The sequence below is a fragment of the Branchiostoma lanceolatum genome, chromosome 10 (assembly GCF_035083965.1).
Source record: "Branchiostoma lanceolatum isolate klBraLanc5 chromosome 10, klBraLanc5.hap2, whole genome shotgun sequence".
NCBI lineage: Eukaryota > Metazoa > Chordata > Leptocardii > Amphioxiformes > Branchiostomatidae > Branchiostoma > Branchiostoma lanceolatum.
Genome location: NC_089731.1, coordinates 17444140 through 17458505, shown reverse-complemented (window position 1 = coordinate 17458505; position 14366 = coordinate 17444140). Strand labels below are relative to the sequence as shown.

The 14366-nt window shown below is 39.9% G+C and overlaps 1 long non-coding RNA gene across 1 annotated transcript; it reads left to right on the top strand.

The window, feature by feature from the left end:
- The first annotated feature begins 4496 nt into the window (after positions 1–4496).
- LOC136443298 (uncharacterized) lies at positions 4497–13804 on the top strand. Its single transcript, XR_010757124.1, has 2 exons — positions 4497–4528; positions 12689–13804. It is a non-coding gene; the product is annotated as an uncharacterized lncRNA (long non-coding RNA).
- The last annotated feature ends 562 nt before the right edge of the window (positions 13805–14366 follow it).

Sequence of the window (14366 nt, the reverse complement as noted above, 5' to 3'; positions counted from 1 at the left end):
TTATCATAATAATAATGTCATTATTATAAAGATGATTTAGTTTGCTTCTAAATGTCAGTTTGAAGAAGGCAATTGTCGATGGATATTTCACATCACCACAAAAAATGTGTGTTGCTTTATCTGATGTTTCTTCTTTATCGCTTTTGCAGAATATGCTGGGGATGTGGGGGCCGAAACCACTACAGGCGGGAGTGCCCAACGGTGAAGTAAGTGCAACCATCTGTATTCTGAATATATGTACATACTTTTCTTTGTAACAAGTGCTGTATTTGAATTTTTTACGTTTACTGTAAAGGAGAACACACTATTCAAGCACCTAATTACTAATCTATTTTTAGTGAGTCCACTGACAAGAACATCTTCTATCCTCCTTTCTCCTACAGGAAAAGGTGAAGGCGCGGTGAAGGCACTTGCCATGCTACAGGCAAACCTGCACAAACTAGAGGCCCTTCAAATGGAAGAAAAAGAAAACGCTAAGACTTTGGCAGAAAGAACTCTGATTCTTTAAAAATGATACGATTGGCTTTTGGCGACTGAAATTTTGTGAAATTGTCATTAAAAAATCATCCACATTATGTCTTTCTGTAGTTTAACGGCAATCGACAGTATTAGAATCAGAAATGCCTTGAACTCTTCTAGTGTTTGTTTACATATGTTACCATACTATCAGGTTAGTAAGCGATTCACTACTATCATGTATGATAGTAAATTTGTGATTGTATTTGCTGAGTTGTGAATTAAAAGTACGGATGTGTTCCCTTCACCAAACACGAATTCTGGTCTTATTAGTCTTTGTCTTCTCTATTGTTTGGAAGCATTACTCTGGTAGCGAGAATAGAATTTCGTCAAAAGAAAGAAGACAAAATTGAAGACGTTATTTCAGACTGTTTAAGTCAATTTCTTCAAACCAAGATTTTACATACATGAAATAATTGGCCTGTCACCTTTTGTCATCATCATCATCGTTCCTCCTCTTTCGAGGTGCAGCAAGAGAAGTTCGTCCTCCAGAATTTCTTGTCATTCATTGCAGAAAGGAGTTCCTGTCTGTCCAAATTAGTTTCAGTTTCTGTTTGCGTCCGGGTTCCAAAGCAGAACTCCTTTTGTCAATGACCACAATTATTGACATTTTGTTAAATAGAAATCAATACAATCAATTATCATTGATACATAGGTGGAAATAATATCATAGGCTATGAAAAACAGCAATATATGTAGCAGTAATATATGTATTCTTTGTTTTGTTTACCTATATCATAACACGAGAGCCCTACTTCCAGCTCTGGTTTTACCATAAGAGATTTTTTTTCGCCCTGTCGCTTCATATTTTCCACGAAAAAATCCGAGAACCAACAAATTGAATTGGTGTGGCCTTAGTTTTGAGTGAAGGATAGAAAAGTCATACGTATATAGCCAATGTGAGTCACAATACTTAGGCCGCCCAGAAGTAGAGGGGAAAGACCGAGCCTTCGATTTTTAGGTCAACCGCAGGCATACAAGGGACATAAAGCATAGGTATGTTTGTGCTTATGCAATGTTTATATATACGAATACATTACGTGTTATGGGTGATGTAAATATGGGTATGTAGGTTGGGTGCATGGTTTGGTATTGTGGGTGAACATGATAGTTAGATTTATGTAGTATGGGTTAGAGATACATGGATATGTTAGACGGTGGAATAATGCATCCTTATATGTGGAAATGTTTGTTTGTAGGTACTACGTGAGAGACTCAACATGTTGGAGGCAACTTTGCAGAGGCTGTCAGGTCAACAAACAGCGGGAGCAATAAAACAACAAATGTTGGAGCATGCTGCACGACCAGCCGCTTTATTTGACCGTAGAAAAGTGTTTGCGTTAATGGAAACCCTCGTGGATGTGGCGAGAGCTGAGGGCCACCCAAAATCGGAAGAGTTCAAAGTAATTGTAACGTAGTTGAAGCCACATGCCCTTGGTTTCCGATTTAAAGAATTGTTAGTGGACCAATATGGTTCCAAACTGCGGAACAAAGTCATCTTTATCCAGCATTTACAAATAGTTCGAGGGAGAACCCTGGCAATGGCAGTCGTGAAGACAGGCTTCGAAAAAACGGATTTATTCGGTCGACAAAGACGCCATAAATGACCGCTGGTTGCGCCTGAACGAGTCCAATGCAGCAGACAAACTGATTGACAAGGAGGATGAAGAAGGTCAACTACTACCTGAGGAGTTGGAGATACTCGGATTGGCAGAGACAATTGGCGCCGACATGGAAGCGGAACAAGAAGACTACAGTCACAGGAAGAGCACTACTAGACATAGAATTGGAGATGCTGGAACTAGCCGAGAAAGTGTCCAAGAGAAACCCACCTGTCGAGAGGAAACCTCTTAAGCTTAATAGGATTGAAGAGGCCGTCAGGCTCTTCCTTCTAAAGGATATATATTTTGACATTTATGGTAATTGTAAATGTCCTAGATCCTTTTCGATAAGTTAACCATGCCTCGAATGTGTAGCCTGGGTACCATCCTCCGTTGTTACCGCCGGGTCAATCTTTTCGTGTTCCGTTGTGAGCAAGCGAAAAGAATGAGTAAGCTATAGCAACGGAGGATGGTACCTTGGCAGGTAGTGTGTAGATGGAACCAAGGTACAAAGTAGCACCTCTACCCTTTAGAAGGGATGAGCTTAATTACGCCATGTTATGTTTTGTTATGTTCCAGTTATATCTTGACAACCTGCAAGTTACCGCGAGTAACCTCGAATAGAACGCACGGCGTCACTTCGAACATGATAGAATGTTGTTCGAATTCTAAAGAAAGATTGGAAATTTTGACCATCCTGGTCTGTTTTTTGTTTAAAGTGTGTATCTCACTTCAATGAATGGTTGAAAAGAATATAAATATCAAAAGTATACATACAACGTAGTTCTTTGAAGTTTACTGTGAACCCGATGGTGGAGAAATAAAGTTTTAACGGCCTCCCAAAGTGTGGCTTTCGCGCCGCGTCAAGCTCGTCTTGTCAAGCCAGGCCAGCGTTCCAAGAAACCCGTCACGTGACCCCGTGACGTCAGCGCAAGAGGACTGCACTCATTAGAATTCGCATCTGGCATAGGCTCGAGCCACAGAGCCTAATAGAAAACCGTCGTTCGTGACATGTCGCCAGCGGCGGTGCCGTCAGCGGCGGTTCCATGATGACGTCAAACCAAGATGGCGGCGACCATCGGGCGGCATGGGGAGCAGCGAAACTATATGGCAGACTTCACAACAACAACTGCATGCGCATCGACAACTATAGATCAGGGTTGAACAAGTTTTCAAAAATTCACTTGCCCTATCGGGCAAGTAGAAAAAAAATCTACTTGCCCGAACCAACTTTTGACTTGCCCGAAATCTAAATGACATTTTTTCTTTGCATCTTTGCTTGCGGTAATGAATTCTGTTATTTTTCAGTAAAAACGTCTTGTTAAGCATGTAATTATAGCAAAAAAGTTTTAACTACAAGACCAAGCTGTGTGGATGTCATGACCGTATTTATGGGAAATGACAAAAACTTGAACAAGAAGCATGATATTACAACGTATCTTCTTTCACTTAAACCACGCCAATTTCATTTGTTGCTTCTCAGATTTTTCAGAATAAAATCAGAGCGATACGGAAAAAAATTTTGGCAAAAAGTCTAAGGTAAAGACACAGGCTTATTTAACATAAAGAACAACATTCAAGTTTTCAGCAAATGTTGTGTATCGATCATTCCTTGGATCCAGTACTACAATATTCCTGTGTTCACTGAGGGCTATTATTATTCTCCCATTTCTTTAGTAAACAGAAGAAAAAATCAGGTATTTGTCATATGATGGAAAAGTTACATTTAGAGTGTTGTGGATCTAATATAACTAAACATGGTTCTTATGATATGGCCAGTTTTGAATCATTGTCGTGAAATTTTTATTTTCTAGATAACATTAGTCAATATCAATCCACACATGTACATCAAACAACACCTTCAAATGATTTTTTGCAGTATTAACATTTAGAAGTTGAACAGAAATTTAGAATATCCTGAATATACACTCAATCAGTTAAAATGTTGTGGGAACCCTCAGAGTGTGTCATATCCACAATGTTGCTGTTCAATGAAAGAAGGAAAATGCTACATTGAGAGAGTGCTCACAGGGATATCATGTTTCAAAGGATTTGATGTTGCAAAGTTTCATGCCAGCAGGTCTACGAACTGAGAGAGCCATGGGTGTTTGTTTACATGTACTATGTGAGCCAAAATGTCCTGTTTTGGGTTGAATTCATAATCTTTTGGAATATTTTGAGAGAAATGTAGTTTCTAATGATAAGATACATTGTGGTGTGGTGTTTTTGTGATCCTTTTCACTGGAATAAAGTTTGTTTTGAAACAGACTGCATGAAAAAATCTTACTTGCCCGATCGGGCAAGTGGGGGAGGATATCCACTTGCCCGAACAGCACTTTCACTTGCCCCGGGCAATCGGGCAAGCATACTTGTTCAACCCTGTAGATACAAACTGGCATACGTCTAACAAGGTACGATAATAAGAATATTTTAGAAGTCTAAAAGCATGAAACGTGCCGCTAGAGCTTTTAAGATCATGCGTAACAGTAGCCGACGTTAGAAATCATAAGTCTATGCAAGGACACTATATAATGTCCTTGGTCTATGCGAGGACTACGCCGCACGTGTTAATATTTTATCCTGATAATCTTGATCTTGATCGGGTACTGGGCAACACCCCTTTGTTGGAGTAAGGCTGTAGCCTGTCATAATGAGGATTTTTCTCCACTATTGGCAGACTGTAGTAAGAATATTAACATTTGATTATAGTCACAAAACAACAAATTTAAACACGAAAACAAACAATGCCAGGATAACGAATTTGGTTCACAAAGCCAGCTCTATACCATTTGGGTCAACCAGACCATATAGAATTGATGAAATGTTAGGAAGACAAAGGAAGACAACGTTGATAAAGGAGAAATTTGACAAAAACTTATGGAAAATGTTCGGAATGACATATTACTGTAAAACACTGCATTCATGAGACAAATTATTGCATATCTTTGCAACAATAACAAACAGATGTTTGGATAAACCTGTCTAGCAAACAAACATTCCAACCTGACTTTTCGTGATTTTGATCTTTTCCATCTATACAGACATAACTATGCTACACATTATTTAGTCATATTATAACTCATGTGATAGTTATAAAACCTATTCCTTTTTGATTCAGACCTGCTTCTGACCGTTACACAAGCTGTATAAAGTAACTATAAGCTCCAAATTTTCTAAACAATCATGCTAAATGAAAGATAATTGTCCCAAAGAGCCACATACTCCCAGGTAAGATGATTGTCTGTATCTGGAAAACTGCCACGAGGGGCTGAAATTGAAAATGCTGTCTCTTTTCAAGGAGAAAGACTTTCGGAATTGAAATTTGCGTACTGTTATATGTGATAACTATCTTAACACCAGAGTGCTTAATTGAGCCAAAGAGAAACGCACCCAAGCATCATTATAGAAAACTGCCACGAGAGGCTGAAGTGGAAAATGGTGTCTCTTTTGAAGGAGAAAGGTTTTTAGAATGGAAGTTTGTGGCTCTCTGATCTACACAGTGATCCTACTGTCATATCTGATAATTATCTTACCACCTGTGTGCTTGATTACCCCAAAGAGACACGCTCTAAACCATCATTATAAAAGACTTCCACGAGTGGATGAAATGGAAAATGGTGTCTCTTTTGAGTTAGGCATTTGGAATGGAAATTCTTGGCTCTCCCATCTACACAGTACTCATACTGTCATATCTGATAACTATCTTAACACCAGTGTGCTTATAATTAATTAAGCCAAAGAGACACGCCCCCAAAGCATCATGAAGGAAAACTGCCACGAGAGGCTGAAATTTAAAATGGTGTCTCTTTTAAAGGAGAAAGGCTTTTGGAATGGAATTTTTTGGCTCTCTCATCTACACAGTACCCGTACTGTCATATCTGATAACTATCCTAAAACCAGAGTGCTTAATTAAGCCAAAGAGACACGCCCCCAAAGCATCATTAAGGATTACTGTCACGAGGGGCTGAAATGGAAAATGGTGTCTCTTTTGATGGAGAAAGGCTTTTGGAATGGAATTTTTTGGCTCTCTCATCTACACAGTACCCGTACTGTCATATCTGATAACTATCTTAACACCAGTGTGCTTAATTAAGCCAAAGAGACACGCCCCCAAAGCATCATTAAGGAAAACTGTCACGAGGGGCTGAAATGGAAAATGGTGTCTCTTTTGAAGGAGAAAGGCTTTTGGAATGGAACTTTTTGGCTCTCTCATCTACACAGTACCCGTACTGTCATATCTGATAACTATCTTAGAACCAGAGTGCTTAATTAAGCCAAAGAGACACGCCCCAAAAGCATCATTAAGGATTACTGTCGCGAGGGGCTGAAATGGAAAATGGTGTCTCTTTTGATGGAGAAAGGCTTTTGGAATGGAACTTTTTGACTCTCTCATCTACACAGTACCCGTACTGTCATATCCGATAACTATCTTAAAACCAGAGTGCTTAATTAGGCCAAAGAGACACGCCCCCAAGCATCATTAAGGATTACTGTCACGAGGGGCTGAATTGGAAAATGGTGTCTCTTTTGAAGGGAAAAGGCTTTTGGAATGGAACTTTTTGGCTCTCTCATCTACACAGTACCCGTACTGTCATGTCTGATAACTATCTTAAAACCAGAGTGCTTAATTAAGCCAAAGAGACACGCCCCCAAGCATCATTAAGGAAAACTGTCACGAGGGGCTGAATTGGAAAATGGTGTCTCTTTTGATGGAGAAAGGCTTTTGGAATGGAACTTTTTGACTCTCTCATCTACGCAGTGCCCGTACTGTCATATCTGATCAGTATCTTAACACTTGTGTGCTTAATTATCCTAAAGAGACATGCCCCCAAGCATCATTATAGGAGACTGCCACGAGAGGCTGAAATTTAAAATGGTGTCTCTTTTGAAGAAGAAAGGCTTTTGGAATGGAACTTTTTGGCTCTCTCATCTACACAGTGCCCGTACTGTCATATCTTATTACTATATTTACACCAGTGTGCTTAATTAACCGAAAGAGCCACGCCCCTGAAGCATCATCATGGAAAACTGCCACGAGAGGCTGAAATAAAAAATGGTGTCTCTTTTGAAGGAGAAAGGCTTTTTAAATGGAACTTTTTGGCTCTCTCATCTACACAGTACTCATACTGTCATATCTGAAAACTATTTTAACACCAGTGTGTCAGGGGTCACCATGGCGGGAGCATCGTCCTTCCCAGGCTTCGTCGGCCAGCTCTAAATTCTACGTTCCCTTTCCATGACCACCAACTACTTAGTCCTCATCTGCCTATCTTAAACCTTCATGAAACCTGCTGGACTGTTTTAGTGTGAAAAAGAATCTTTTAGCACTTTAAATCGCATTTTGTTTGGTTCGACGCTAGCAGTGGGGAGGGCTTGCCCCTCACCATGGAGGTATTGTACTCTTATTTTCTTTATATTACTGTGCCTGTAAACACTCTCGAATTCGGTTTATTTTGTGCTTGATTGAGGTCGAAATTATTTGTGTATATATAGTATCTTTTGTGAGTAGATATTTGCGATTATTCTTAGTGGTATTTATTGTATTCTAGTGGGTCACTGGACAATGCGAAATTAGCATACGAAAGGGCTGGCGCGCCCGAGCGAAATAGTTTAAATTACCACCGTGTTTCTCTTCGAAATGGCATTGATGATGTCGGGATTAGATATTTCCAAATGCTATAAAACCAATAACACTTCCTGTGTAAAATTGGCAGTAATAGCTGTTCTGATTTTGTACTTTTCTAAGTCGGCAATCCGTAGTAATGATTCGTTTAACGACGCTGTAGCACTTCGACAGACACCATCTCTGGCTGTATCGAAGTATGTTTACGTTCTGCATCAGCTGTTAGCTGTCCGTAGTAAACAGGCCAACAGTATGCAGATCCCAGGAAGGAAATGTAGCAAGTTTCAGTTTTGTGCATTTGTATTATTGCTTTTGTCCGGTGATATTCCAGTAAATCCTGGTCCTAGTAGTCGAACTGTTAAAGACCCATGTGGTGAATGTCGTAAAGATGTAAGGAAAGGAATTGAATGCCAGACATGCTTTACATGGTACCATCAAAGTTGTTCAGCTATGTCACACACAATGTTTCAATGTTATGTTGAAAAGAGTGACCTGGAATGGTCGTGCTTCAAATGTGAATGTGATCGCCTAAACTTTCCCGAAAACCTTAATATGTCGAACGCCTCTCTGGAAGAAATGCCTTCCACTTCTTGTCCACCTAAGAAAGGACAAAAAAAAGTCTCATGTTGGCTCATCAGAATATTCGCAGTCTTCCAGCAAAACATGCTGATCTAGAAATCCTTGCTTCAGAAAGTAGAATGGATATAATTGGCTTAACCGAAACCCACCTGAGCGAAGATTTCCCAGATGATACCATACAGCTACCGGGGTACTTTCTTCTCAGGAAGGACAGGGGGTCAAGACATGGGGGTGGGGTGGCATTCTACATTAAGGACTCTATATCCTTCAAAGAAAGAAGCGATCTTACTGTTGAGGGTTTGGAGGCCCTGTGGATTGAGTTGACCCCCCCTAAGTCAAAACACCAACTTGTCTGCTGTGCATACAGACCACCCACTGATGAACATTTCTTCGAGCGTTTCAGAGAGTCTCTTGACAAAGCGTCTGATACGAATATGGAAATGACAATCATGGGTGACCTAAACTGTGACTTTCTGAAGGACAAGGGGCCTGTCGAGGATCTCAGGTTCTTGTGTGATGCTTATGACCTTAGTAACCTCATAACTGAACCTACAAGAGTGACAGAAGGGTCTTCTACCCTTATTGACGTCATTTTAACATCTAACCCAAGTAAACACTCGAACAGTGGTGTTTACAAGGGGTCACTTAGCGACCATCACCTTATCTTCACATATCGTGGAATAAAGACACCAAGGCCACCGCCTAAATACATATCTACAAGAATCTTCAAAGGATTCGATGAGGGAAAATTTAGGGAAGATTTGGCCAAAGTTCCATGGAACACTATCAATGCTTTAGATTCCGTGCAAAGTATGTGGGTAACATGGAAATCGCTTTTTGAAACCGTTTGCAACAAACATGCACCTCTCAAAAAGTTCCGTGTAAGGGGAGAGGACTGTCCGCCGTGGCTCACCCAAGATATACGCGAGCTAATGTCGCTTCGTGATAAGGCGAGACACACGGCTGAGTCGACCCAGAGTCGAACTGACTGGGAAACTTACAAACAGTTGCGTAATCACACCAAGCGTACGATGATCTCGAGCAAGCGAACCTACCTGAATGACAAAATCAACAGCGGTAATATCAATACCATGTGGAAATCATTAAAGTCTCTATTAGGTAAGACCAAGTCATCTAATATTTCATGTCTCAAAGATGAAAACGGGGATATGTGCTCGTCGCCACTGGAAATTGCCCATGAACTAAACAAGTATTTTGGTACGGTTGCCGAAAAGTTAGCACTGAGTATTGACAAGGGAATGTCACTTCTCAGTCCATTGCAATTTGTTCACCGTTGTTTGGAGCGTTTCACCTTCAGCCGTGTATCAACTGAGTTTGTCCAACAAGAACTCCTTGCACTGAAAACGGACAAGGCTGTTGGTCTAGACCACCTTAACAACAGATTGCTCAAGTCAGCAGCAGTGATCATTGCACCATCTCTAACAGGCATATTCAATGAATCTTTGCTTAGAAGTGAGTTTCCAGAGGACTGGAAACAGGCACGCCTATCACCAATACACAAAGCAGGGGATAGAGCTACACCAAATAACTATAGACCGGTCAGCATACTACCAGCTGTCTCAAAAATACTTGAAAGAACAGTACACTCCCAAGTGTACGAGTATTTGACAGTAAACAGTATTCTTACGGAGGCCCAGTCTGGCTTTAGGCCTGGTCATTCCACACAGTCCGCAGCGCACCTTCTCACTGAGAAGTGGTACAGTGCTATGAATGCTGGACAGCTGACAGGGGCGGTTTTTATAGACCTGTCCAAGGCGTTTGATACACTCGATCATAAAATCCTACTCCAAAAGATGTTTTGCTATGGTATACAGGGGGAGGCACTGGATTGGTTTACGTCTTACCTATCAAGCAGGCAGCACTGTACTGCCGTAAATGGAGCTACCTCTGATTTTCATCAAATGCAATATGGAGTACCCCAGGGCTCAATATTGGGGCCGCTATTGTTCTTAATTTATGTAAATGATATGCCGAACTGCGCTAAATTCTGTGACATTTCCATGTACGCTGACGATACCGTCATCTACTATTGTGACAAAGATGTCAGTATCATTGAAGATAAACTACAGAATGATCTCAATACTCTTACACAGTGGTTTATAGCAAACTCATTGTCAGTGAACAGTGGAAAGTGCAAATTTATGCTTATTGGAACAGACAAGAGAGTTAATAGTTGCAGAAGCCCCAAATTGTCCATCAATGGGGCAGCTGTAACAGCATGTAATATGTACAAATACCTAGGGGTGATAATTGATCGTAATCTTAACTGGAAGTGCCAAGTAAATGCCATTTTGTGCAAACTCAGGCGATCACTCAGCATTTTAAAGCACGTCCGCACTTTTGTTTCAACACCTACTCTGTTAACTTTGTACAAAGCAATATTTCTGCCACATATCGTATATGCATGTACTGTCTGGGACTCTGCGTCAGATCGGGAACTGGAGAAACTACAAAGAATGCAAAACCGAGCCGGCAAGTTGATCCTACGTGCCCCGTACCTTACTCCATCGGCAGAAGTCCACGCACGTCTGGGATGGAAAGATGTTAAGTCAACACTTAAGCACCACAAAGCCCTACTGGTACACAAGGCCTTGAACAACCGGTTACCGTCCTACATGCGCCGGATGTTCACCTACTGCAGGGACAGAGCTACCAGGAGCACTAGACTCAGTGCTTCAGACCTCCTTGTGGTACCGATGCCATTGAGAGAGGTCTACAGGAGGTCCCTAGCCTACTCCGGTTCGCTGATATGGAACTCCTTACCACAGGCCGCTAGGGCAGCAACTTCCATTGCAACCTTTAAACGACTCAGTAACTGACCCTTATGAACGATTATCGACTTATCGATTAATGACTCGACGAATTATCATTTGTTATTTTTGTGTTTTCACTATTTATATATTCTTTGTATTATTGATATAATTTCGATTCTCCTTGTTTGAACAAACATTTAGTTATCTATTTATTGTTATGTTGACCCCTTGACACTCCTCATCTCGACCTCTATGAAAAGCGGCCCTGAGGGCCGATTAGAGTATGTTTCGAGAATAAATAAAGGCACAAACAAACAAACAAACAATTAAGCCAAAGAGACACGCCCCCAAAGCATCATTATAGAAAACTGCCAGGAGAGGCTGAAAACTGAAAATGGTGTCTCTTTTCAAGGAGAAAGGCTCTTGGAAGGAAATTTTTTGGCTCTCTCATCTACGCAGTACCCGTACTGTCATATCTGATAAGTATCTTAACACAAGTGTGTTTAATTATCTTAAAGAGACACGCCCCCAAAGCATCATTATGGAAAACTGCCACGAGAGGCTGAAATTGAAAATGGTGTCTCTTTTCAAGGGGAAAGACTTTGGGAATGGAGCTTTTTGGCTCTCTGATCTAGACAGTACTCATACTGTCATATCTGAAAACTATCTTAACACTAGTTTGCTTAATTAAGCCAAAGCGACACGCCCCCAAAGCATCATTATGGAAAACTGTCACGAGAGGCTGAATTTGAAAATGGTGGCTCTTTTGAAGGAGAAAGGCTTTTGGAATGGAATTTTCTTTCTTTTTCATTTACACAGTACCTGTACTATTATATATGATAACTATCTTAGCACAAATGTGCTTAATCATCCCAAAGAGCTCACCCCCAATTTGGCCCCAAAGCATCATTATAGAAAGCTGTCACGAGAGGCTGAAATTGAAAATGGTGTCTCTTTTCACAGAAAAAGGCTTTTGGAATGATTTTTTTTTGCTCTTTCATATACACAGTACCTGTAATGTTATATCTGATAATTATCTTAACACATGTGTGGTTAATCTTCCCTAAAGAGCCACACTCCAAAGCATCATTAAGGAAAACTGCCACGAGAGGCTGAAATTCAAAATGGTGGCTCTTTTCAAGAAGAAATACTTTGGGAACAGAATTTTTTGCCCTCTCAATCACACAGTACACATACTGAGAACCATCTTAACCCTCATAACTTTGGAGTATAACTCCTAACTTCAAAAATGGGACAGTCTCGCTAAAAACATTTCAGAAGTTGTAAGAAATATACACAGACCCGTGGAAGGAATTTTTCTTCGACGAAAAATATTGATACGGCACACATTGATATCTGCCTGAGGTCCAAACGGACCTCATACGGTCGGATGAGGCAGGCCGTCGTGTTTGTTGTTTAGCTTTTGTGATAATCTGACGGAATAAGGCATGCATGTCCCAGTTACCAGTGTGACTTGATATTTAGTTCTTCATACTATATATACAAATATATATATATATATATATATACATATGTTTATTTGAGATTTTTCATGTGAATTTATGTTAATCATATGGTCTTTTTTTCTTATTTAGGAACTGGCTCATTACCAGGACTCCAAACTCACACCAAGAAGTCCAACATGCAGACACTGACAGCCTTGTCAGTGTATGACAGCAGTGGATGTAGATGGGAATGGGGAGAGGACACACACAAGCAGCTCCACAACATACAGTATAACACTTAAGTTAATGATGTGATGTACCATAGGTGTTCAATGTTTTGTCAGCCCATATAATTTTACTTTCGTGTAATTCAATGTCAGTTTTATTGGGGGGGGGGGGGGGGTCATTTTTTGTATCTGGCTGTCAGACTAAGGGCCACAAAGGTCTTCATAGCTTTAGTAGAATGTGTAGCAAATTCGAATGTCTGTTTCTGTCTATTTGCACTATACAGCAGGAAATATTACCCTGTTATCATAATCATGCTGATGCATTTTAGAATATGTCCGAAACACATTGTACTTAAATAACTTTTAACTGCCCTATTCCGGCCACATATACAAGAAGTATTTTAAGCCCTGATATGTACATGTTGTACATGATAAAACATTGTTTGGAAAAACATGCAGAGTAGTCACATGGCAATGGTCATCTTGTCAAAGTGTAAAGCAGTGCTGGCCCCATTAAATGTTGGCCTACATATTTCAAACTTTAACATATGTCATCATGGGTCAGTTTTCCTTGTAATGTTACTGTTTCTTTACATAGTTTTCAAGCTTTTTATCATACTAGCACATATTGATTCCATAGATGCCATGATGTTAGCAGTGAAAACATAGTCAGGATTTTTCACAGAAATATGATACAACATGTATTTATGTTCAAACCATTCTCCTACATGTATATATAATTTCCCAATTGCTGCATTTGTTCGTGTATAAAGATAGAGACTGGTGATGTTTAGATTGCATTAGATTGTTTGTCAGCATTGTTAGATTTAAGTGTCATTCATTATAAATGATGCTTGTAAGTATTGTAAGTATTTATCTTGTGTAGTGTATGTGTGTGTTGATGCAGGATGGTTGATAGGTGTCTGATCATGAAATGAAATTTCATAGTCGATAAATCTAACGTTTATGTGTATACCCTTTAGAAATTATAACTAACAATGCTGCTATATTTATGAAATATATATTGCTATCAAAAACACGAGATGTCTTTTGACTTTTTTCCTTGATGACTGACGAGTTTCCTTTTTACTTAAGAAAAAAACAAGAAGGGCAAACGATAAAAAATTGCACAAACAGATCGAAAACAATAGGAATAAATAATCTCCTTTATCTGTATGTTTTTCATAACTCCGTTTGAGTACAAAACATCGAAAAGTGCAACAATACATTCTAAGAATTAAATAAGTTGGTACACCATTCCATCATCTCAAACATTTCGTTTGTCGTCAGTGAATAAAAGAAGGCCAGTGACCTCATACAAAGCTTTACGTCCCCCATCGCTTTACCCCGATCCAGACTGGGCTTTTTTGGTCAGAAATCTGTTGCCATGGCAACATGAAAAATTATAAACTTAAACCATTATTATAAAATTGTTCCCAAGAAAACTTTAGGAAAAGCCACAAAGTTTGGGAGTACTAGCATACATCGTTTGGCAGTAATACGATGTCAAAGTTGGCACGGGCACTTTTAGCCATAGGGTCTGGATAGGGTTAATGAAACATTCCTATCCTATCCCTACTCGACGACAAGTACATAAATCA